Below are 24127 nucleotides of genomic sequence, written 5' to 3' on the forward strand. Positions count from 1 at the left end.
CCTAATGACTAATTATTCTGAGAATCTTTTTTTTTCAAAGATTTTATTTATTTATGAGAGAGAGGTAGCAAGAGAGAGCCTAAGCTGGGGGGAGAGGTAGAAGCAGACACCCTGCTGAGCTGGGATCCTGATGCAGGGCTCAATCCCAGGACCCTGGGATCGTGACCTGAGCCAAAGGCAGACATTTTTTTTTTTTTTTAATGATTTTTTATTGTATTATGTTAGTCACCATACAGTACATCCCCGGTTTCCGATGTAAGGCTCGATGATTCATTAGTTGCGTATAACACCCAGGGCACCATGCAATACGTGCCCTCCTTACTACCCATCACCGGTCTATCCCATTCCCCCACCCCCCTCCCCTCTGAGGCCTTCAGTTTGTTTCTCATAGTCCATAGTCTCTCATGTTTCATTCCCCCTTCTGATTACCCCCCCTTTCTTTATCCCTTTCTTCCCCTACTGATCATCCTAGTTCTTATGTTCCATAGATGAGAGAAATCATATGATAGTTGTCTTTCTCTGCTTGACTTATTTCACTTAGCATTATCTCCTCCAGTGCCGTCCATGTTGCAGCAAATGTTGAGAACTCGTTCTTTCTGATAGCTGAGTAATATTCCATTGTATATATGGACCACAACTTCTTAATCCAGTCATCTGTTGAAGGGCATCTCGGCTTCTTCCACGATTTAGCTGTTGTGGACATTGCTGCTATGAACATTGGGGTGCATATGGCCCTTCTCTTTACTATGTCTGTATCTTTGGGGTAAACACCCAGTAGTGCAATGGCTGGATCATAGGGTAGCTCAATTTTTAACTTTTTAAGGGACCTCCACACTGTTTTCCAGAGTGGCTGTACCAACTTGCATTCCCAACAATGTAGAAGGGATCCCCTTTCTCCACATCCTCTCCAACATTTGTTGTTTCTTGCCTTGTCTATTTTTGCCATTCTAACTGGCGTAAGGTGGTATCTCAGTGTGGTTTTGATTTGAATTTCCTTGATGGCTAATGATTTTGAACACTTTTTCATGTGTCTGTTAGCCATTTGTATGCCTTCATTGGAAAAGTGTCTATTCATATCTTCTGCCCATTTTTTGATTTGCTTATTTGTTTCTCGTGTATTGAGTTTGAGAAGTTCTTTGTAGATCTTGGATACCAGTCCTTTATCTGTAGTGTCATTTGTAAATATCTTCTCCCATTCCGTGGGCTGCCTCTTAGTTTTTCTGACTGTTTCCTTGGCTGTGCAGAAACTTTTAATCTTGATGAAGTCCCATAAATTCATTTTATCTTTTGTTTCTCTTGCCTTTGGGGATGTGTCATGAAAAAGGTTGCTTTGGCCGATGTCGTAGAGGTTGCTGCCTATGTTCTCCTCTAGAATTTTGATGGATTCCTGTCTCACATCGAGGTCTTTCATCCATTTGGAGTTTATTTTTGTGTATGGTGTGAGATAGTGGTCAAGTTTCATTCATTTGCATGTAGCTGTCCAATTTTCCCAGCATCATTTATTGAAGAGACTGTCTTTTTCCCACCGGATGTTTTTTCCTGCTTTATCAAATATTAGTTGCCCAAAGAGCCGAGGGTCCATTTCTGGGCTCTCTATTCTGTTCCATTGGTCTATGTGTCTGTTTTTGTGCCAGTACCATGTTGTCTTTGTGATCACAGCTTTGTAGTACAGCTCGAAATCCGGCATTGTGATGCCCCCAGCTTTGTTTTTCCTTTTCAACAGTTCCTTGGAGATTCGGGGCCTTTTCTGTTTCCATACAAATTTAAGGACTGTTTGTTCCAGTTCTTTGAAAAAATGTCATTGGTATTTTGATCAGGATAGCATTGAAAGTGTAGATTGCTCTGGGTAGCATGGATATTTTAACTATGTTAATTCTTCCGATCCATGAGCATGGAATATCTTTCCATCTTTTTATGTCTTCCTCAGTGTCTTTCAAGAGTGATTTATAGCTTCTAGAATATAGGTCTTTACGTCTCTGGTTAAGTTAATTCCAAGGTAACGTATGGTTTTTGGTGCTATTGTAAATGGGATGGATTCCCTAATTTCTCTTTCTTTGGTCTCGTTATTCGTGTATAGAAATGCAACTGATTTCTGAGCATTGATTTTGTATCCCGCCACGTTACTGAATTGCTCTATAACTTCTAATAGTTTGGGAGTGGCTTCTTTTGGGTTTTCCATATAGAGTATCATGTCATCTGCGAAGAGAGACATTTTGACTTCTTCTTTGCCGATTTGAATACTTTTGATCCCTTTTTGTCGTCTGATTGCTGTTGCAAGGACTTCTAGTACTATGTTGAATAATAGTGGCGAGAGTGGGCATCCTTGTCAAGTTCCTGATCTTAAGGGAAAGGCTTCCAGCTTTTCCCCATTGAGAATAATATTTGCAGTAGGCTTTTCATAGATGGCTTTTATGAGATTGAGAAATGTACCCTCTATTCCTACACTCTGAAGGGTTTTAATCAGGAAAGGATGCTGTATTTTGTCAAATGCTTTTTCGGCATCGATTGAGAGGATCATATGGTTCCTGAGTCTTTTCTTGTTGATATGATGATGTATCACGCTGATTGATTTGCGAATATTGAACCATGCTTGCATCCCAGGTATGAATCCCACTTGATCATGATGGATAATCCTTTTAATGTATTGTTGGATTCTATTAGCAAGTATCTTGTTGAAGATTTTGGCGTCCATATTCATTAGGGAAATCGGTCTGTAATTCTCCTTTTTGAGGGGGTCTTTGCCTGGTTTACGGATCAAGGTAATATTGGCCTCATAGAATGAGTTTGGTAGCTTTCCTTCTGTTTCTATTTTTTGAAATAGCTTTAGGAGAATAGGTATTATTTCTTCTTTGAATGTTTGGTAGAATTCCCCAGGAAAACCGTCCGGGCCTGGAGTTTTGTTATTTGGAAGGTTGTTTATCACTGACTCAATTTCTTCATAATTAATTGGCCTGTTTAAGAAATCAATTTCCTCCTGTTTCAATCTTGGTAGTTTATAGGTTTCCAGGAAGGATTCCATCTCTTCCAGATTGCTTAGTTTATTGGCATATAGCTGTTGATAAAAATTTCTAATAATCCTTCCAATTTCAATGGTGTTCGTCGTGACCTCTCCTTTTTCATTCATAATTTTAATAGTCCGGTCCTTTCTCTTTTCTTTTGGATAAGTCTTGCCAGTGGTCTGTCAATTTTATTGATTCTCTCAAAGAACCAGCTTCTAGTCCTATTGATCTGCTCTACTGTACTTCTGGTTTCTGATTGATTGATTTCTGCTCTAATTTTGGTCAACTGCTTCCTCGTGCGTGGATTAGGCCTGTCCCTCTGTTGCTGTTCCAGCTTCTTGAGGTGAGAATATAAAAACTGCATTTTAGATTTTTCTATTCTTTTGAGTGAGGCTTGGATGGCTATGTCTTTCCCCCTTAGGACTGCCTTTGCAGTATCCCATAGGTTTTGGACTGTTGTATTTTCATTCTCATTGGTCTCCATAAATTGTTTAATTTGATTTTTGATTTCCTGGTTTATCGAGTCATTCCTGAGCAGGATGGTTCTTAGTCTCCAAGTGTTTGAGTTTCTTCCAAATTTTTCCTTGTGGTTGAGTTCCAATTTCAGAGCGTTGTGGTCTGAGAATATGCAGGGGATAATTTCAGTCTTTTGGTATCGGTTGAGACCTGTTTTGTGTCCCAGAACATGGTCTATTCTTGAGAATGTTCCATGGGCATTAGAATAGAATGAGTATTCTTTGGTTCTGGGGTGTAGTGTTCTATATATATCTATGAGGTCCAACTCGTCAAGTATGGCATTCAAAGCCTTTGATTCTTTGCTTAGTTTTTGCCAGGGTGTTCTATTTCTGATAGTGGAGTGTTGAGGTCCCCTACTATTAATGTATTTTTATCTATATGTCTCTTTATTCTGGTTAAGAGTTGGCTTGTGTATCTTGCTACTCCCCTGTTGGGGGCATATATATTTATAATTGTCATATCCACTTGTTGAATACTTCCTTTAAGAATAATATAGTGCCCTTCTGCGTCTCTAACTATAGTCTCTAGTTTAAAATCCAATTTATCTGATATGAGAATTGCTACCCCAGCTTTCTTTTGAGGTCCATTTGCATGAAAGATGGTACTCCATCCCCTTACTCTCAGTCTGAATGCATCTTTGGGTTCGAAATGAGTCTCTTGTAGACAGCAAATGGATCGGTCATTTCTTTTTATCCAGTCTGCAACCCTGTGGCGTTTATGGGAGCGTTCAAACCATTCACATTGGCACTAAGAACTGAGAGATATGATTTTAATGATGCCATGTTGCCAGTAAAGTCTTTGTTTGTATTGGTTGTGACTTTCTTTTGTGTATCACTCTTGGGGCCTTTTTACCTTTATAGAACTCCCCTTAATATCTCCTGTAGGGCTGGTTTCGTGGTTACGAAATTGGTTAATGACTGGCGATTCTGAAATGTCTTTATTTCTCCATCAATTCTGAATGACAGCCTTGCTGGATAAAGGATCCTCGGCTGCATGTTCTTCTCTGAAAGAGCTTTAAAAATGCTCCCCAACCCTTTCTCTCATTCCAGGTCTGTGTAGACAGGTCTGACGTAATTCCGATGCCTTTGCCTTGGTACGTGAGAAATTTCTTTGCCCTGGCCGCTTTCAATACTGTATCCTTGGATCTAATTTGCGATTTGCACTATGACATGACGTGGCGTAGGTTTGTCGTGGTTGAGCTTGGGAGGGGTCCTCTCTGCCTCTTGGACACGAATGTTTGTTTCCCTCGCTAGATTAGGGAAGTTTTCAGCTGCAATTTGTTCAAATATCTCTTCTAGACCTCTGTTTTTCTCCACCCCCTCAGGGATGCCGATGATTCTGACATTGGAACGTTTCATTGAGTCAGTCATCTCCCGTAACCTACATTCGTGGGCTTGGATTTTTTTTAAGACCATCTTCTATTTTCGTTTTTTCCTCTATTAACCCATCCTCCAATTCACTAACCCTTTCCGCTGCTTCAGTGACCCTGGCCGTCAGAGCCTCTAGTTTTGCCTGCATTTGGCTCATAGAATTTTTAATTTCTGTCAGATTCGCTCTCATTTCTGTCCTTAGGGATTCTATATTCTCAGTAACCTTTTCGTTAATACTTTTTTCAATTCTACTCATCATTTTGACCATTGTTACTCTGAATTCCATTTCTGATAATTTGGTTACATCCATATCCATTATTTCTGTTGCAGAGGCCACAGACTCACTGTCTTTTCTTTGCTGGGGTGAGGGGGCTTCTCCTTGTCATTCTGATGAGGAGAGGTTGCCGGGTCGTCCAGAGCCCAAATTATTGACTGGGTCCCAGGCCGTGCCCCTTGTTTTATAGGGATCTTAGGGATGTGGGCTTCTTCTTTAAAGATTTTATTTATTTATTTATCTGAGAGAGAGAGACAGACAGTCAGCAAGAACGGGAACAGAAGCAGGGGAGTGGGAGAGGAAGAAGCAGGCTCCCAGCGGAGGAGCCCGATGAGGGACTCCTTTCCCGAACGCCGGGATCACGCCCTAAGCCGAAGACAGGTGCTCAATGACTGCGCCACCCAGGTGCCCCGGGTTGTGGGCTTCTTGATTTTTCAGCCTGCCTTCTGTGTTCTGGGGGAGGGGCCTGCCGCGCCGATACTCAGGCAACCCTGTTTGGGTAGAGTCTCCATGTCCCCTGCGAGGGGGGATGGGGATGGGCACGCTGTGAGCCGGTATTTCCAGGCTTTTGTTCTCTGGCGGCTTTCCCTGGCGGTCTGTTTTGCCTCTTCTGAGAGAGCAGCAGAGGCTGAATTGTCACAGAACAGAGGGAGTGTGGCCCGTTCTGCACTGATGTTCTGGCCATTTTAACTCCATTACTGTTGGTGCTGCTCAACCCTGCAGCGTCCCAGGATGTGTGCCCCACACCTGGCGTTCCTGCCCTCACTTCCAGGGCCGGCGCATCTCTGTCCTTTGTGTTTCTAATGCCGCCAGCCACCGGCCGCCCTCGCGCGCTCCCAGATCTCCGGGTCTCAGTCTATGCCCGGTGAGCACACCGGGATTCTGGAGTTCCGTGAGAAGCCTGGTGGCACGCGCACCTGGTTCAGGGTCTCAGTCTGCTGTTTCGCGGGTGCCGACCGGGAGTCCGCCCGCTCCCCCGTGCAGGTGGCCCGCCAGCTGCCAGCTGCCCCGCGTGCGCTCCGGGAGCTCCCGGTCTCAGTCTGGATCCCGTGAGCACACCGGGATTCCGGTGTTCCGCGAGATGCCTGGTGGCGCATGCTCCCGACTCACCGGTCTCAGTCCGCTGTCTCGCGGGTTCCGTCCATGAGTCCGCCCGCCCGCTCCCCCGTGCAGGTGGCTCCCTTCTCTTTCCGTTTATCTTCCCATATCTGTGCGCGGTTTCACGGCTCCCCGCTTCGTACCTCAATACTCAGCGCTGGAGATGTTCATTTGTAGAGATCCAGTTGTATCTTCCTGCATCTCAGGCTGATTCTGTGGTTGTTTAGGCTGGTCTGGTACCTATCCAGCTCGACTCAGGGGACCGGCTGAAAAAGGGGTCCCCTACTCCTCCGCCATCTTAACTCCTCCCTCCCAAAGGCAGACATTTAACCAACCGAGCCACCCAGGCACCCTTCTAAGCATCTTTTCATGTCTTTGTTGGCCGTTTATATATTTTCTTTGGAAAAATTAATGAAGATTTTAGAAAAAAATGAATGAGAATCAATTCAGATCCTTTGCCCATTTTTAACTGGGTTGTCTTTTTATTGTTGAGTTGGAAGAGTGTATAAAATGTATGCTTTTTTTTTTAAGATTGTATTCATCTGAGAGAGAGAGAGAGAGCGCACATAAGCAGGGGGAACAGCAGAGGGAGAGGGAGAAGCAGGCTCCCCACTGAGCAGGAGCCCGATGTGGGGCTCAGTCCCAGGACCCAGGGATCATGACCTGAGCCAAAGGCAGATGCTTAACTGACTGAGCCACCCAGGCGCCCCTAAAATGTATTCTTTCTCTTCTCTTCTCTCTTCTCCTCTCTTCTCTCTTCTCCCCTCCCTTCCCTTTTCCCTTCCCTTCCCCTTCCCCTCCCCTTCCTTCCCCTCCCCTGCCCTGCCCTCCCCTTCCCTTCCCCTCCCCTCCCTTGCCTTGCCTTGCCTTCCCTCTTTCCTTTCCTTTCCCTTTCCATTCCTTTCCCTTCCTTTCCCTTTCCCTTTCCTTGGCATACGCACTAGCAGGGGGAGCGGCTGGGAGAGGGAGATGCAGGCTCCCCACCGCAGAGCACGGAGCCTGATGCAGGACTTAATCCCAGGACCTTGGGATCATGACCTGAGCTCAGGGCAGTCGGTTAACCAACTGAGCCACCCAGGTGCCCTAAAATATATTCTTGATGCAAGTCCTTTAACAGATACACGATTCACAAATATTTTCTCCCATATTCTAATGGAGTATCTTTTCACTTTCTTGATAGTCCTCAGTTCTCAATCTTTATCTTACTTGACTTGATTACTCTCTCCTTTATATACTTTCTTCACCTGACTTACAGAATACCACATTCTAATTCTTTTTCTCACCTTACTGTATGCTTTACCTCGGTCTCCTTTGCATCTTATTTAATCTTGCCAACCTCTAAACATTGAAGTGCCCCTGGGCTCAGTCCTCAGACTACTTGTTCTGTCGCACCACTCTTATCTCCTCTGCTCTCATTTATATGCTGACAGTTTCAAAATTATTATCAGTCTCATATATTCATCTGCTTTCTTGACATTTTGACTTAGATACCTGATAAGCATTTCAAATTGATTTGTCTAAAATCAGACTCCTGATATTTTTCTCTAAAACCTGATCCTCCCTCAGTCTTACTCATTTCAGCAAATAGCAATCCCGTTTGTCTAATTCCTTGGGCCTAGGGATCATTCTTGGCTCCTTATCCTCTCCTTCCCCACATACAGTCCACCAGCAAATCCTACTGGCTTTATCTTTAATATATTTAGGATCCAACCTCTTCTCACTACCTCCACTGCTACCAGCTGGTCCAAACCACCGTTTAACTTCTTCTGAATTATTTTAATAGTTCTTAACTTGTCTCCTTGTCTTTAGTGCCCTATAATCTTTTCTCAACATAGCAGTCAGAGTGATTCTTTTAAAACATGTCAGATTATTTCACTCTTCTACTTTAAAACTGTGTTTTGGCTTCCCATATCATTCAGAAAAAAACTCAAGTTCTTATAGTCACTGACATCATCTAGCCCCTGTATTCATTCTGACCTCCTTTATTCTCTCCTCTGCTTCTCTCACTCTTTTCCTGTCATACTGACTTCTTTAATATACCTCGAATGCCCCAGGCACATTCCAACCTTATGGCCTTTGGTTGTGCTCTTCCTTCTGCCTACAGTGCCCAGTCTCCTGCATGGTTTCAGTAACTGTGCCATGCAGAGCCATACTGGAGCCAGAGGCAAAAGGAAAAATCACTAACAGTCCAGTCAGTCTTTATTTAAGTTTTGATATTTTGTTCATTGTGGGGTTTTGCATTAATTTTGAGCTTTAAAAAATACTGCATTAAGATATCATTTATCTTGGGGCACCTGGGTGGCTCAGTCGTTGAGCATCTGCCTTCAGTTCGGGGCGTGATCCTGGCATTCTGGGATCGAGCCCCACATCGGGCTCCTCTGCTGGGAGCCTGCTTCTTCCTATCCCACTCCCCCTTCTTGTGTTCCCTCTCTCGCTGGCTGTCTCTCTCTGTCAAATAAATAAATAAAATCTTAAAAAAAAAAGATATCATTTATCTTGATTACTGAGTTTTTTGGTACTACTTTAAATTTTTTACACATGAGGTGAGTACTTTTCATGCCTCCTTTGACTCATTTGCCTCACCTTGCTCAAGAAAGTAGGAATAGAAGGGAATCTCTTCCTGATGCAGAGTATCTGCCATAAACCTACAGCTAATATCATAGCTAATGGTGAATGCTTTTGCCTTAGAATAAAGACCAAGATAGTGATGTTTTTTCTCACTACTTCTGTCCATTATTACACTGCACTTCTATCCATCATTACATTGAAGGTAGTCTGATAAGACCAGAAAAATAAATAAAAGACCTACACATTGGAAAGGAAGAAATAAAACTGTCTTTATAGATGATACGATCATCTATGTAGAAAATGAGAAGGAAACTACCAAAAAAAGCTATTAAAACAAATGTGAGTTTTGCAATATTACAGGGCAGAAATTCAATGTATAAAAGTGAATTGTATTTCTATATGCACATTGAAATTTTTAAATCACATTGAAATTTTTAAAATACCACTTAGAGGGGCGCTTGGGTGGCTCAGATTGTTGAGCATCTGCCTTCGGCTCAGGTCATGATCTCCAGGTCCTGGGATTGAGCCCCATGTCTAGCTCCCAGCTCGCGGGGAGTCTCCTCCTCCTTCTGCCTCTCCCCCTGCTTGTGCTCTGTCTGTCTGTCTCTCTCAAATGAATAAATAAAATCTTGGGGAAAAAATACCACTTACAATAGCATCAAAAGTATTACATAGTTAAGAAGTAAACCTGACAAAAGATGTGTAGACCTCTATAATAAAAACTACAAAACATTACTGAAAGAAACAGAAAAAGTCCTAAATAAATGGAGAGCTTTACCATGTTCATGGATGGAAAGAATCAACAGTGTTATAGTGTCAGTTCTCCTCAAGTTGATTTTTTTTTTAAAGATTTTATTTATTTGAGAGAGAGAGACACGGCAAGAGAGGGAACACAAGTAGGGGGAGTGGGAGAGGGAGAAGCAGGCTTCCCGCTGAGCAGGGAGCCCGATGTGGGGCTCAATCCCAGGTCCCTGGGATCATGACCTGAGCTGAAGGCGGATGCTTAATGACTGAGCCACCAGGTGCCCCCTCAAATTAATTGATAAACCAGCGAGTCCTAATTCTTAGCATGCTTTTTAATAGAAAGTGACAAGCAGGTTTTAAAATTCATAGGGAAATGCTCTTAAACTATCTGACTTCAGTTCTTATTTTAAATCTATAATGATTACAACAGTGTGACATGAACATTGAAATAGCCAAATATTTGGATCAATGGAAGAGAGTCCAGAAATTGACCTATACCTAAGTGGTCAGTTGATTTTCTTATAGAAGTGTAAAGGCAATTCAACAGAGAAAGGATAGTTTTAACAAAGGGTACTGGAACTATTGGATATCCATGTTCCAAAAAGTGAAGTTGTAGCTAATCCTCACAACATACACAAAATTTAATTCAAAATGAATTTAGACAAATGTAAAATCTAAGAACGTAAAAATTCTGGAGAAAATATTAATAGTAGAAAGCCTTATGACCTTGGGTTAGGCAAAGATTCTTAGATACGACTTTAGGAGTATAGTCTATAAAATGAAAAATTGATAAATTGGACTTGATTCAAGTCTGGAAATTTTGCTCTTTGAAAGGCACCATTAAGAGAATGACAAGGCAGGACACTGATTTTGGGAGAAATAATTGCAAATCACATATCTGAAAAAGGACTTATATCCAGAATATATAAAGAACCGTGGATATTCAGTAGTAAGAAAATTAATAATCTGATTAAAAAAAATGTTCAACAAATTTGAACAGTTAACTTCACCAAATATAAGTGCATGAAAAGATGTCTAACATCTTTGTCCAACAAGGAAATGTAAGTTTAACCTACAATGAGACACTGCTAGATTCCTATATTAGGACATCTAGAATTAAAAAGACTTGACTATACCCAGTGTCTTTGAGGAGCAACTGGAACTGTTTTATACTATTAATGGGAATATAAAATGATAGAAGCACTTTGGGAAACAGTTTCACAATTTTTTAAGAAATTGGCACTTAGGGGGCACCTAGGTGGCTCAGTATCCGACTCTTGATTTCAGCTAGGTCATGATCTCAGGGTCCTGGGTTCGAGCCCCACATGGGGCTCCACACTCGACAGGGAATGTGCTTGGGTTTTCCCTTTCCCTCTCCCTCCCTGCTTGCACGTGCTTGCTCTCACTCTGTTAAAGAAATAAATCAATCTTTAAAAAAGAAAAAAAATTAAGCACTTACCTAATGTAACCTAGTAATTCCTTTACAAGGTATTTACTTTGTTCACATAGTCTTATTCATAAACATTCATAGAAATTTTATTTGTAAAAGCCCAAAACTGGACACAGCTCAAATGTCCATTAACTGGTTAGTGGATAAGCAAATTTTGGTGTACCTGTGCAATAAATAAATTATTTCTCATCAACAAAAAGGAATGCTATATTGACACAACATGAATGAATCTCAAAATAATAATCCTGAGCAAAAGAAGCTATATAAAGAGTACATATTGTATGATTTTGTTTATATGAAATTCTAGAAAATGAAAACTGTAGTGATGAGAAGCAGATCAATGTTTGGTTAGGAATGGAACGGGGAAGGCCAGGGAAGATCTGGAAGGACTGAGAAAGACCAGAATGATGGAGGGTTACAAGGAGGCATGAAGAAACTTCAGTGTATGACTGATATATTCATCTCTTGATTATGGTGATGATTTCACAGTATTATACATGTCAGACTTATTAGATTGTATAATTTTTTGAAAGTTTTTTTTTTTTTTTTTTGAGGGGCACCTGGGTGGTTCAGTCAGATAAGCATCTGCCCTCAGCTCAGGTCATGATCCCAGGGTCCTGGGATTGAGCCCTACATCGGGCTCCCTGCTCAGCGAGGAGCCTGTTTCTCCCTCTCTCTCTCTGCCTGCTGCTCCCCCTGCTTCTGTTCACTCTCTCTGTCAAATAAAGGAATAAAAATCTTTTTAAAAAATATCTCTTTTGAGAGAGAGTGAGAATGAGTGGGGGGAGGGGCAGAGGGAGAGGGAGAAGATGACTCCCCATTGATCAGGTAGCCTGATGTGGGACTCAATCCCAGAATCCTGGGATCATGACTTGAGCCTTGACCAGATGCTTAACTGAATGAGCCACCCAGGCTCCCCTAGATTGTATAATTTAAGTTTGCGTGATTCATTGTATGTCAGTTATACCTTAACAAAGTTCATGTAAAAAAGACAAAAATAAAACTGAGCATTGTAAATAAGATGTAAAGCATCTCATGTCCTCTTATTAGAAAAGTTATTTGATAAAACTTTACTAGAAGACAATTTAAGAATATGTATTTTTTAAAAAGATTTTATTTATCTGTTTGAGAGAGCAAGAGCCAGAGAGCATAAACAGGATGAAGGGCAGAGGGGGAAGCAGACTCCCTGCCGAGCAGGGAGCCCGACAAGGGGCTTGATCCCCGGACTCCAGCATCACAACCTGAGCCAAAGGCAGATGCTTACCTGACTGAGCCACCCAGGTGCCCCAAGAAATGTAGCTTTTAAAAGATTTTATTTATTATTTATTTGAGAGAGAGAGCGTGAGCAGGGATAAGGGAGAGGGAGAAGCAGACTCCCCGCTGAATGGGGGGAGCCCCAATGTGGGGCTTGATCCCAGAACCCTGAGATGACCTAAGCTGAAGGCAGACGCTTAACCAGCTGAGCCACCCAGGTGCCCCAAGAATATGTATTGAAAAGGTTTATACCCTACAATTCCACTTGTTAGGAGCTTATCACAAGTAAGTAATTTAAAACATTTTGCAATGACTATGGAAAAAAATACAAGCAATCCAAAATTCTAATTATAGGAAGCAAGTGAGATAAATTCCAGTTTATCTGTATAAGGAATATTACGCAGCCACAAAAAACTATATTCTCAAAGGCAGAGGAGACTGTTCATGTGAAAGTGAAAAAACTAACCAGTATATTTGGTATGCCCAGCTTTCTTTTAAAGATAAATATAAAAATATTTACAATTGTTTGATAATGAGTTTACTAGTGCTTTATACTTTACCTTACTGTGTTTTAAAATATTTTGCCACAAACTATTTGTTATGCAAATGTAACCTTAAGTAAAATTTTAAAAATAGTTATTAGCTCTAGTATAGTTTAGAAGAACCTATGAGGCACCTTGTGGGAAGGGAGGTTTTTCATTCTTGGACAGAAAATCTACAGCTTCATGATGTTGCCCTTCCAAAAGCAGTGGTTGATTTTTAGGAAGAGTATCTTAACAAAGACCTTGCATGCTTATAAACACACTGATTTGTTTTTAGAATGTAAAATTCTAGTTTTAATGGTGACCAACTTCATAGTCAATTCTAAGATGGAAATATTTCCCAAGAAAACATGCAACTAAGGTATTAATTTTGTGTTCTTTAATGGTATTTAGTGTTTGTCTTTGGTTCTCCCACCACCACCACCACCCCCCACCCTGCCAAAAAAAAAAAAAAACAGAATTGGGGATGAATGAAAGTGATAAATAGTTCCAGAAATAAGCTCAGCGACATGCATTTTTATTATGGACTCATCAGCTAGTCATACCAAATTCATCTGAGGAAAAACGCCATCAAGTTTTAATAAACATCCACACTGTTAAATATATTTATATAGGTCATTTGAATTAATTTGATTGGTATTTTATATGGAATCTCTTGATGTGTAGTTTTTTGAAGTGATGAATTTAGATGGTTTCCAAAAAAGATTAGGTTATTGTAACTAAGGGCTTTATGTGTAGGTTATTTTATGAGATTATATTTAATTTGGCATACCACTTTGAACTATAAATCTGTTATTAAAGCAGTATCTGTATATAGTTTTGAAAGTTAAAAGTACAACTTGGTTTATAATAGAACTGTTCCATGCCCTGTCTCTTCCTCCCATCCATCCCAGGGGCAACACTTTCAAGTCTTTTAGTTGTTTCTTCTGGTACTTACTTCCATAGAGTTCAGATAATAAGCTTATTCTGCTATAAGTTTAAATATTTCTAATTTATTAAATTATCTAATAACTTATTATGATAAAAGATGAGATATAGTTCTCTTGCCCCTCCGTAATCCATCACATGCATTCTACCTCTCTTATGCTTCCTTTCTTGCACAGTCTTTTGTTTCCTGGATTTGGTTTTTGTTTGTTAGCTTAGAGTTTTATCTTTCCATCAGTAATTCATCTCCAGACTCTTCAATAGAAGTAAAAAATCTCTCCTTGATATGTTATAAACATATTTGGTATTTTTTCTCACCTTAGAGACATTAGTCCTTGAGCACTGTTTCTCTAAATGTGGACTTGTGTCTTTCTAGGCCAGCTACATAGCTTTTGTCCTAGGATTTATCCTTGAAATTTTCCTTCTATGTTGGATCTTCTCCTTTCCGGATGCCATGTCTTCCTCTTTCTCGATTTATTTCCTTGTGCTGGAGCACATCTTCCATTAGTAGTTTTCTGAGAAAAGGGGTATGGGAGGTAAATTTTTTGAGAACTTACAAGTCCAGAACATTTGTTTAGATATTAAATTCAAGATTGGAAAGAGTAGGTTGAGCTGTAAGTAATTGCTATTAGCAATTTTTGGCCTACAAAAATGATAGTTTCATTCCTTTGAACTAATAATTTTACCTTTTGAAGATACTGTATTATCTTTTTATTCTTGTTATTCTGAACTTTTATTATGATGTGCTTTGGTGTGAGTTTCTTTTCATCTGTCCTAGTAGATAAGTTCTAGACAGCCCTTTCAATCTAGAAATTTATATCTGTACATTTTGTTGTTTCCTTTTTTAAAAATAAATTTCCTTTTCCTCTTTATTCTTAGTTTTACAAACCTAATTACTACAACTTCCTTATTATACTTAAATGCTTTTTCATACTCTTTTGTTCTTGTTCCATGGATAATAACTTGTGTTTGATATTATAGTTTTTTTGTTGTTTTTTTCCCTGCTCCCTGCATTGTCTATTTGCTATGAGTTCATAGCATTGTTTAGTTTCGACTCATATTAAAGGGTTTTTATCAAATGTCTTGTCAATCTTGATTATCTACTTGTATTTAAAAGTGAGACACTACAGGGATGCCTGGGTGGCACAGTTGGTTAAGCATCTGACTCTTGGTTTTGGCTCAGTTCGTGATCTCAGGGTTATATGAGATTGAGCTGTGCTGAGCGTGGAGTCTGCTTAAGAATTGTTTCTCCCTCTCCCTCTCCCCCCTCCCTTCTCTCTCTCTCTCTCCCCCCTCTCTCTCAAATAAATAAATCTTTAAAAAATAAATAACTAGGGGTGCCTGGGTGTCTCAGTTGGTTCAGTATCTGCCACAGGTTATTATCCTGGGATCAAGCCCTGCATGGAGCTCCTTTCTCAGTGGGGAGTCTGCTTCTCCCTCTCCCTCTGCCTCCCACTCTTCCTCTACCTGCCGCTCCTCCTCCTTGTGCACTCGCGCTCTCTCTCTCTGTCAAATAAGTAAATAAAATCTTAAAAGATTTAAAATTAAAAATAAATCTTTAAAAATCATAAAATAAAAGTGAGACATTACAGTCCTTTTTTAGAAACTCTGTTTTCATTGGTGGGATTTGTCAATTGGTGGGCTGTACTGTAGGGGTGATTGATGATTTATGTGGGGATCATTCAACTGCCAGCATCCTTTTGTCTTAGGCAAGTCATTTTTCCCTCAGAGGAATCAACTAATCTTTTGCCTGCTCTCTCAGAGCCCAGTGAAGGGAAAAGGGTTTTGTGTTTCACTGGTGCTCTCAGTGTTGTACTTTATTCCTATTCTCAGTTGTGCTTGGTGTGGGTGAGTACAGAGCCTGGATGTCCAACATATCCAGAGAGTAAACCTTCAGACTTCAGCGAGAGTCCCGAGGGGTAGGGTAGGGAAATGGGAGGCCGCACTAGGTGGTAGAGATAGTCTAGAGGTCTGATTGTATCTTTTAAAGACTATGAACTGATCTTTGTTTTGAATTTTACCCTCTTTTAGAAGTACCTGATGCCGCTAAGCTTTTCCTGAGTTTTGAATGTTTGCTAGCATAGTTCTTTCACTTCCAGCTTACAGGCTTAGGTCTCTTACAGGTTTAGGTTTTAGCTTCCTTTGGTCTGCTAGGTTAACATTTGTCCATCTGCTTTCTAGTTTCCAAAATGTTTCTGACATCTCATGTCTGCTATTCTTATCTCTCTTGCTCTCCTTGTGCTCAAGGCTTTGAGCTTTTGGAAGACAGAAGAGAGAAACGTGTATATGTAGGGCAGTCACCCTCAGTTATATAGGGTCGCCTTCAGGAAGGTCTTCTCCTGAGGGAAGTTGAATTAAGGGTTGAAATCCAGTCTGATTTCACCATGCTTTAAACCTGGTTAGCACGGGAAGGTAACTTCTCTCTCATTCACAAAGGCCATATGCTTGCTGGTGGTAACCCTGGGTGTATATTTGTTGCTGTTGTCTTTAGGTGATAATATGAATGTAATAGAGAGTTTTTTCAATTCTGTAACAAACTGTGAGTGTTTTTTACTGGGTTCAGTTTCCCAGTTTCTTGGTTAATTGTGTATGTATTCCCTTTGAATATAGTAATAAATATGTTTTATTTCTAAATCTTAACTAGTTTTTTGTGTAGCTACTTAGCACCTAATTGGGTGCTCAGTATCCTTAGTTTATGTCAACATTCTGAATGTTAAATTCTTGTCCCATAAACAGTGATTCACAGAGGAGGAGACTGAATCTAAGAGATTTTGACATGCATGTATGCATATGTGCGTGCGTGCACGCGCGCGCGTGCGCACACACACACACACACACACACACACATTTTTTAAGTAGGCTCCACGCCCAGCATTGAGCCCAATGCCGGACTTGAACTCATGACCCTGAGATGACATGAGCTGAGATCAAGAGTCAGATGCTTAACCAACTGAGCCACCCAGGGGCCCCTGGAAATGCATATTTTTAACTGAGATAATGTACAAATGGAAATATGCCTTGTGGAGTTAAATTACTGACAACCTTGTTAAATTTTCAAGAAGAACTTGATTACCTAGGACGGTAGAAAACAGAGTTTATCTTGAGGGGTGCGGGTTGTTCCCTTCATGTCCTCCCTAACCACACTACTCCCCACCATCTTTGATTTCTTAACTTTTAGGTTGGCTGTCTTATGGAAGAAGGATGTCAGAAATAACTTGAGCTGATAATAGGTGTTACCAGCATTTTCTACCATGGCCTTTAAAAGAATGCTTGGTAGAATGATGACTGTATTGAAACAGAACGAAAGGCAGCAAAAATCTTGAGTTTAGTGAAATAAAATCGTTCTCAAGTTTTTTAGAACCACCATTTAATGCTTTTTCATTAGTTTTCTCTAATTTTAACCTTTCTCGTATATTGGAGGCAGAGAGGCAGCTCTAATGTGGCAACTTATGGCTCCTCTCTTTTATCTCCAGAACAGAGATGTTCATCTTCAAGATAATAATTTCTTTCCTTTATAGCTTTTTTCCTATGAGTGATTGTCTCTGCCTGTTGTTTTCTAGAAGTTGTTCCAGAAGGACAGTGTTTTGCTGTTTATTCAATATTTTATGAGAAGCTACTCTGCAGAACAAAGAATGATCTAATTTAACTCACAAGGATGGCAAAGACTAAAGGAATTAGTTCATCGTTTAGAGCAGCTGAAGGAAATAGCAGCCCATTGTTCTCCAAAGTGTGGATCTTTGCCACCCACCAGTTGTTGAAATCTCAGTTTTGTCTTTGTACACGTTTCACTGTCTTAAGAGGTCTGTGGGGGGTTGGAGGGAGGCTATCTTACCATCTTCCTTTTACATGGAGTGATTATTATGTAGATAAATGAGACTATGTCAATCATGGCAATGTCATATTTTCAGCACTTACAGGAGGGCCTCAGGAAACTTAAATGCTGTTAAATAAAGTTATATAAATGCTGAAATAACTACCAAGTTCTTGGACAGTGGTCAGAATGACTAATAAGGGATAAAACATCAAGTTGCTGGAAAACTGTAGTGTGTTTTCCTACATTTGTGGAGAGACTAGTAAAAGTTACCAAACTTAATTAGATTCTTCAAGTCATTCATTTATCCATTTGTTCAAAAAATAGTTGAGTACTTCCCATGATCAGGCACTGTGCTAAGGCCCTGAGATAGAGTGTTGAAGGAGGGGTTACCCTCTTTCATGGAATTTCTAGTTTATCGTGGGAGGGAGACATTAGAAAAAGTCATTTTGTGTGAGATGAAGCTACAAAGGAAAATTATACCTCTGAGATGCTATGGAAGTGGACACTGTAGCTTAATTTTTTAGGAAACTAATGTTGGTAGAATCTCTGTACTACCTAAAGAGGTCAGCAGGAAAGCTTGGCATGTTTCCTCATTGTAGTAATGTGTAGGCACTAGATAATAAGGAGTATTTTGCCTTTGGGTACAATTTCTTTCTTTCTCTTGATTTTAAACTGTTTCACGAAGAACAATAAAAAGAACACCTGTATCCGTTACCCACCTTAAGAAGTAAAGTATTAACAGCACTTCAGGTTTAGAACCTCCTGGGTGACCCTTTCCTAATCAGAGTCACCTGCTCCTTCCTCTTTACCTCCCACTATCTGATATTTTATATTAATCATTCACCTGCTTATCTTTATATTTTTTCCATTTGTTTGTATCACTGAGCAGTCTTTCTTGGTTTTTCTGATTTTGTCCTTGATTTAAATGGAATCATTATGGGGGCGCCTAGCTGGCTTTAGTTGATAGAGCACGCATCTCTTGATCTTGGGGTTGTAAGTTCAAGCCCCACATTGGGTGTAGAGATTACTTAAAAAAACTTTAATAAAAATAATAAATGGAACCAGTATGTCATGCCTTTTTTTTTCATTGTCCCATGTTGATATGTGCAGTGAAATTTATTTATTTTCACTACTTTTAGTATTCCACTCTATGAATATATGAAAATATGTATCATCAGTCTATTGAGGGACATGTGGGTTCTTTCCAGCGTTTTTGCTATATAAATATTGCTGCTGTGAACCTTGTTGTTATGTCTCCTGGTGTACATGTACAAGGGTCTAGGAGTGGAGTTGCTAGGTAGTAGTATGTGCACATCCTCTGCTTTACCAGGTAGGGCCAGTTTATGAACCAATAGTTTATCCTTTCACCAGCTTTGCTTAATCAGTACTTGGTATTGTCAACTTAAAAATTTTTGCCAGTATGGTAGGTACATAATACTGTCTTGATTATAGCCAACAAGTGATTAAGGACAGTGTGAGCATCTATCAGTATATTATATACCAAAATCTGTCTTTGCTTTCTCTTATTCTCATTCTTTAAGAGAAACAACCCCAAAAAGGAATATAGGGCTGGGAGTTTAAAAATTCTGAGGCCTTACCCCAAGGTTTATAAGATTCAAAGATCACTTCCTGGGTGCTATGAAACAAAGACAATGTACTAAGATAACATCCTTCTAAATATATGTGAATATAGATGTTCCCTCTGAATGCAAAACCTCGTTACCTCTTTTTTTTTTTTTTTTTTAAAGATTTTATTTATTTATTTAACAGAGAGACAGCCAGCGAGAGAGGGAACACAGCAGGGGGAGTGGGAGAGGAAGAAGCAGGCTCATAGCGGAGGAGCCCGATGTGGGACTCGATCCCGGTACGCCGGGATCACGCCCTGAGCCGAAGGCAGACGCTTTAACGACTGCGCTACCCAGGCGCCCCATAAACCTCGTTACCTCTTAATGAGATAACTTGGTGCTTTGCTGGCACACCTGGGTGGCTCAGTAGGTTAAGCATCCGACTCTTGATTTTGGCTCAGGTTGTGATCTCAGGGTTGTGGGATCAAGCCCAGCGTGGAGCCTGCTTAAGATTCTCTCTCTCTCCCTTACCCTTTCCACCCCCCTCTTCCTCTCTTTAAAAAAAGAAATAACTTGGTACTTTGCCACATGGCTTAAAATACTGTATACGAAATAAGAACTTCTTAGAATGTGACTACTTTTTTTCCTCTTTCTATAGGAGATTCAAAAAGAAATTCCTTGATTTGTTGTTAAGTAAAACCTTAGTTTGAGGGAGAACAGAAAGATTTGCTTTGGGCCTGTTGGTAGTTACTCATAGAATGATACCCACAGTGAACTTTTACTAGAAGCTTCTCTTTAGACTGGAGTTAATTGGATGTTGATTTGAGGACCTGAGGTAGATGAAGTTGAAAAGCATGTATTTCTGCCACATGTATTTGTTAGAAATGCTAAAGTAGTATTTCTCTTCTGTATTAGTCTCTTCCTCCCTCTTGACAGTTGCGATTTGGTTTATTTAGTTTCTTGCTAGTTCTTGCATGCGCATGCCTGCTCTCTAACTCTGATCTTTTACTCAATCAGATCAGTCCAACATAGAGGCTAGCAATCCATAGAATCTCTTCTGGCAACCTGAGCAAAACCTATAAGGAGAAGAAAGGAAACAATACTAGGCTCTGGAACACTAGAACATTCCAATGTAGGCCATTTTAATATTTCCTAGATTGAAAGAAGATACCACATTGCCTGAGGGATAAATGCATCTGAACTATTTCACTATGTATTTTATTTGAAATACACATATTTCGGGGCGCCTGGGTGGCTCAGTCATTAAGTGTCTGCCTTCAGCTCAGGTCATGATCCCAGGATCCTGGGATCGAGCCCCCGCTTTGGGCTCCCTGCTCAGTGGGAAGCCTGCTTCTCTCTCTCCCACTCCCCCTGCTTGTGTTCCTTCTCTCACTGTATCTCTGTCAAATAAATAAGTAAAATCTTTAAAAAAAGAAAGAAAAGAAATACACATATCTCTGTGGAGCTCAAAAAAACCCCTCTTCTAACACCTGTCATGCTTGGACCCTAAGCCTAATGTCAGTCCAGAGCCATTGTGTTTTAGGTGCTGCCTTTATCTTATTTAGATCGTTTTGAAGAGGTTCCTGGTTGGCAATGTTTAATTTTTGTACTGCAAATGTTTGTCTGAATGTAGAGGTTTTCATTTTGATGAAGCTCAAATTAATAGCAGTGCTGTTAAGGATAGCTGCCCGAGATAGTCATACCAGTTTGGATTTAGGCAAGAATCGAATTAAGTACATATCTCACTAAAAATCTAGCATTTTATTAATCTTGTAAGGAAGCTGAGGCCAAGAGAGCTTAAGTGACCACAGCTAATGTATGGATATGTTGAAGGTGCTAGACACCTAAGTAATAGGAGCTAGGATAGCTTTCTTGGCAGAATTGAGGTCTGATTGTTACAGAGGGCAGAAGAGGACCAGATTGAGGGAGAGGGAGAGAGACTTCCCTGATCTTTTTTAAGACCGCTAAAGTATTTGTGCTGTAGGCATTTTCCCCTTATTAGAAGCTGTCCCACCCATTTGTTTTTCCAAAGGTTCCTTCTCAGGCCAGTGATTAGCTAAATGCCTCAATGAAGTGGAGATTAAGTGCTTTCTTTCTAACTCCTTAGGGAATTATAGGATTATTATCAACTTGTCACCTGCTCACCATTTTTATCTGCTTGGGGAAACTATGGACGGGTGGGTTATGCAGTTTGTGCTGCAAGAAGGGAAAGGATATACAGACTACTGGAGATTATGGCAACCTCTTTCTCAGGCTTAATAGTGCAAGAAGGATAATGTTTTAGCTACTCATATAGAGCAAGTGGTTTACACATCAGAATGTCATTTGGGGACTTTCTGTCCTGGGTTTGTTCCTGGCTTGCTCAGATGAACACTAGAAGTTCCATTTTAACTCTTCTTACGGAGCCAGGTTATAGCGTAATACAAGAATTATGGAAGGTGCACTCACCTTACATGCACATGTTCCAACCCGAAATGAGGATGGGCTTGAAAAACTAAAAAGGGGACAACCTCATTTGACTTTTTAAATTAATGATTTAGTAGCCAACTCTTGGCCTGCTTTAAGCCTGAAAAAAGCTCCTATGTGGCTTGTAAACTTTCTAATCTTTATTCTGAGGTAAAGGTCAGTGGACAAAGGCCATTTGGAGGATCCCTAGGGCACACTTAATAAAAACAGAAACTGCAGCAGCAGCATTTAACATTTACCAGGCTCTGTGCCAGGAAACAATGCTAATAAATGCTTTTATATGATATTTCATTTAATTCTCACATTAGTTCTGTGAGATATGTACTAGTATGATTTCTCTTTTACTAATGGGAAGATGGTGGCTTAAAGAAGTTAAATGACTTGCCTAAAATTGCAATAGCCAATAGCGGAGGATCTGTTTGAACCCAGGCTGGCTGGCTATCTTCAAAGTCCATTTCCCTTCATTATCTTCTACTTATCTTTACCCTTTCCTTCATCTGAAGAAGTCTTTCTTCCCTTATCCATTCTTAAACCAAAATCCTCTTCTCCTCCTTCCTAAAGCAGTCCGTATCTATGGATGTTTTCAGGGATATTCTTTTATATGAGATTTTCTTTTCAAAAAGGTTAAAATTATAAATAAAATAGTTAAGAAATTTTACATAGTGGAAACAGACCCAGAAATTTAAGAGTTTTATTCATTATAAAGATTTTGTCAGGAAAACTCCTTTTAAAAGGCTCTTAATGGAATTCACAGTGAAAACTGAGACTGATAGATGCTGATAAAAAATTAATGTATGGTTGATCATACTGGTTATGGTAAAGGCTAAAACATTATTCAAGTTTACTAGAAAGTCAAAGAGCTGCCAGGAGAAGTTGGAGAGAGGAAGAAAAAACACTTACTGTGCATGGCCCCATTTAATTTATGAACTTAAGTCTTTACTGTCTGCCAGCTGCTTGCTGATAAGAAATCTCAACTGCCAACCTGTGCTCTAAGAAATCCAGCCTTTTATTGCCCTGGCCTGCAAGGGACTCAGACTCTTCCCAGTATTCAAGCTCTTAGATGTGAATTATTTGAATCTTACCCAAGATTAAATATAAAGTCATGCATACGGGAGTGGGGGGTTGAGATAAATATTATATATTCTATATATCTGGGTTTTGAGTAGTAATTTGTAACCCAGAAAAGGAATCCAGAAATTAGTGGATTTATCTTTAAGATAAGAGCAAGGGCTATAAATGTCAATTTACAGGGTTATAGTTAGGGAGACATTCAAAACAGAAAATGTTAGGAACACCTGAGTGACTCAGTGGGTGAGGCGTCTACCTTCAGCTCAGGTCATGATTTCAGGATCCTGGGATCAAGTCCCACATTGTGCTCTCTCTGTCTGACAAATAAATAAAATCTTTATTAAAAAAAAACAAAACAGAAAATGTTATCATCCTTTAGGGATAAAGACAGAATAAGTTCAAAGTAGAATACTTTAAACACTCTTAGTAACACATAAAAAGGTCCTGAGAGGGGTAAATAAATTGCCTTGGAAAGGTAGGTAATACTATAGACTTTTTTTTTTTTTTTCAACTTTGACTGCCTGAAAGTTTGATAGAATAGTGTGTATAAAAGCCTTAAAATATACATACCCTTTTACGCCACTATTCTCATATGTAGGACGTTAGCCCTGTAAAAATAGTGACACAGGTGCAAGAGATTTAGCCATTCAGATATTTTTCTCAGTTATTTTGAACAAGTAAAAATTCCGACAGCCTAAATATCCACCTGTAAAGGATTGGTCGACAAAATATGGTTTGCTTGTTCAGAGGAATTCTCTTCAAACATTTAAAATTGTTTTAAATTAATAGCTAATTGATACAAAAACGATCACGATACAGTGAAATCCTGATAATATGGCCTTTTGCAATCTGAAAATTCCAGTTGGTCTTCAAGAAAGTGCCCATAATCAAGATTAATCCAGAATGTTCTGATGATCCAGCCATAGTTTACTCCTGTAGTAGAAATGGATGTGTTTGTTGCCTGGCCATAATACTACTTTTGTGGTGGAACGCCTTGATGATCATTCAAGTATTTTATTTGAGAACATCAAAAATTTAATACTTTTAAGAGCAGGACAGGTGCAAAGGGTTTTATATGATGAACAGACTTATTAAGCATGGCTTCACCTTCTAAAAAAATGAAATATTTTATCAACAGCTTCTAATATTTTAGAAGAAATTGATGCTGAACCCACCCTAGAGCCAGGCGACTGGAGAGAGACTGTGATTGCCCATCTTACTAGTTTCTAGTAAGATGCCGGGGGAGGGGGCAATTTTCCTATAGGAAAGAGGGATATGAGGCAGACCAAACTGCATGTATACAGTGGCTTTAAAAATTAAACTTGAAAATGCGAAGACTTTGGAACATGCTCAAATATTTACAAAATAAAAAGATTATAAAGATTTTAGGGGACATTGGCTCTTAAACTATAGATGCTGGTCCAATTGGACTGAATTTCAGGATTTTTTTAAAGATTTTTTTAAATTTATTTGAC

At 39.9% G+C, this 24127-nt stretch overlaps 1 protein-coding gene across 12 annotated transcripts in view; it reads left to right on the forward strand.

Annotated features, from left to right (window-relative positions):
• Nucleotides 1–24127, forward strand: part of ZNF609 (zinc finger protein 609) — a 259999-nt gene that overhangs the window by 103308 nt on the left and 132564 nt on the right. The window lies entirely within an intron of this gene.

The sequence above is a fragment of the Ursus arctos genome, unplaced genomic scaffold (genome assembly GCF_023065955.2).
Source record: "Ursus arctos isolate Adak ecotype North America unplaced genomic scaffold, UrsArc2.0 scaffold_28, whole genome shotgun sequence".
Classification (NCBI taxonomy): Eukaryota; Metazoa; Chordata; class Mammalia; order Carnivora; family Ursidae; genus Ursus; species Ursus arctos.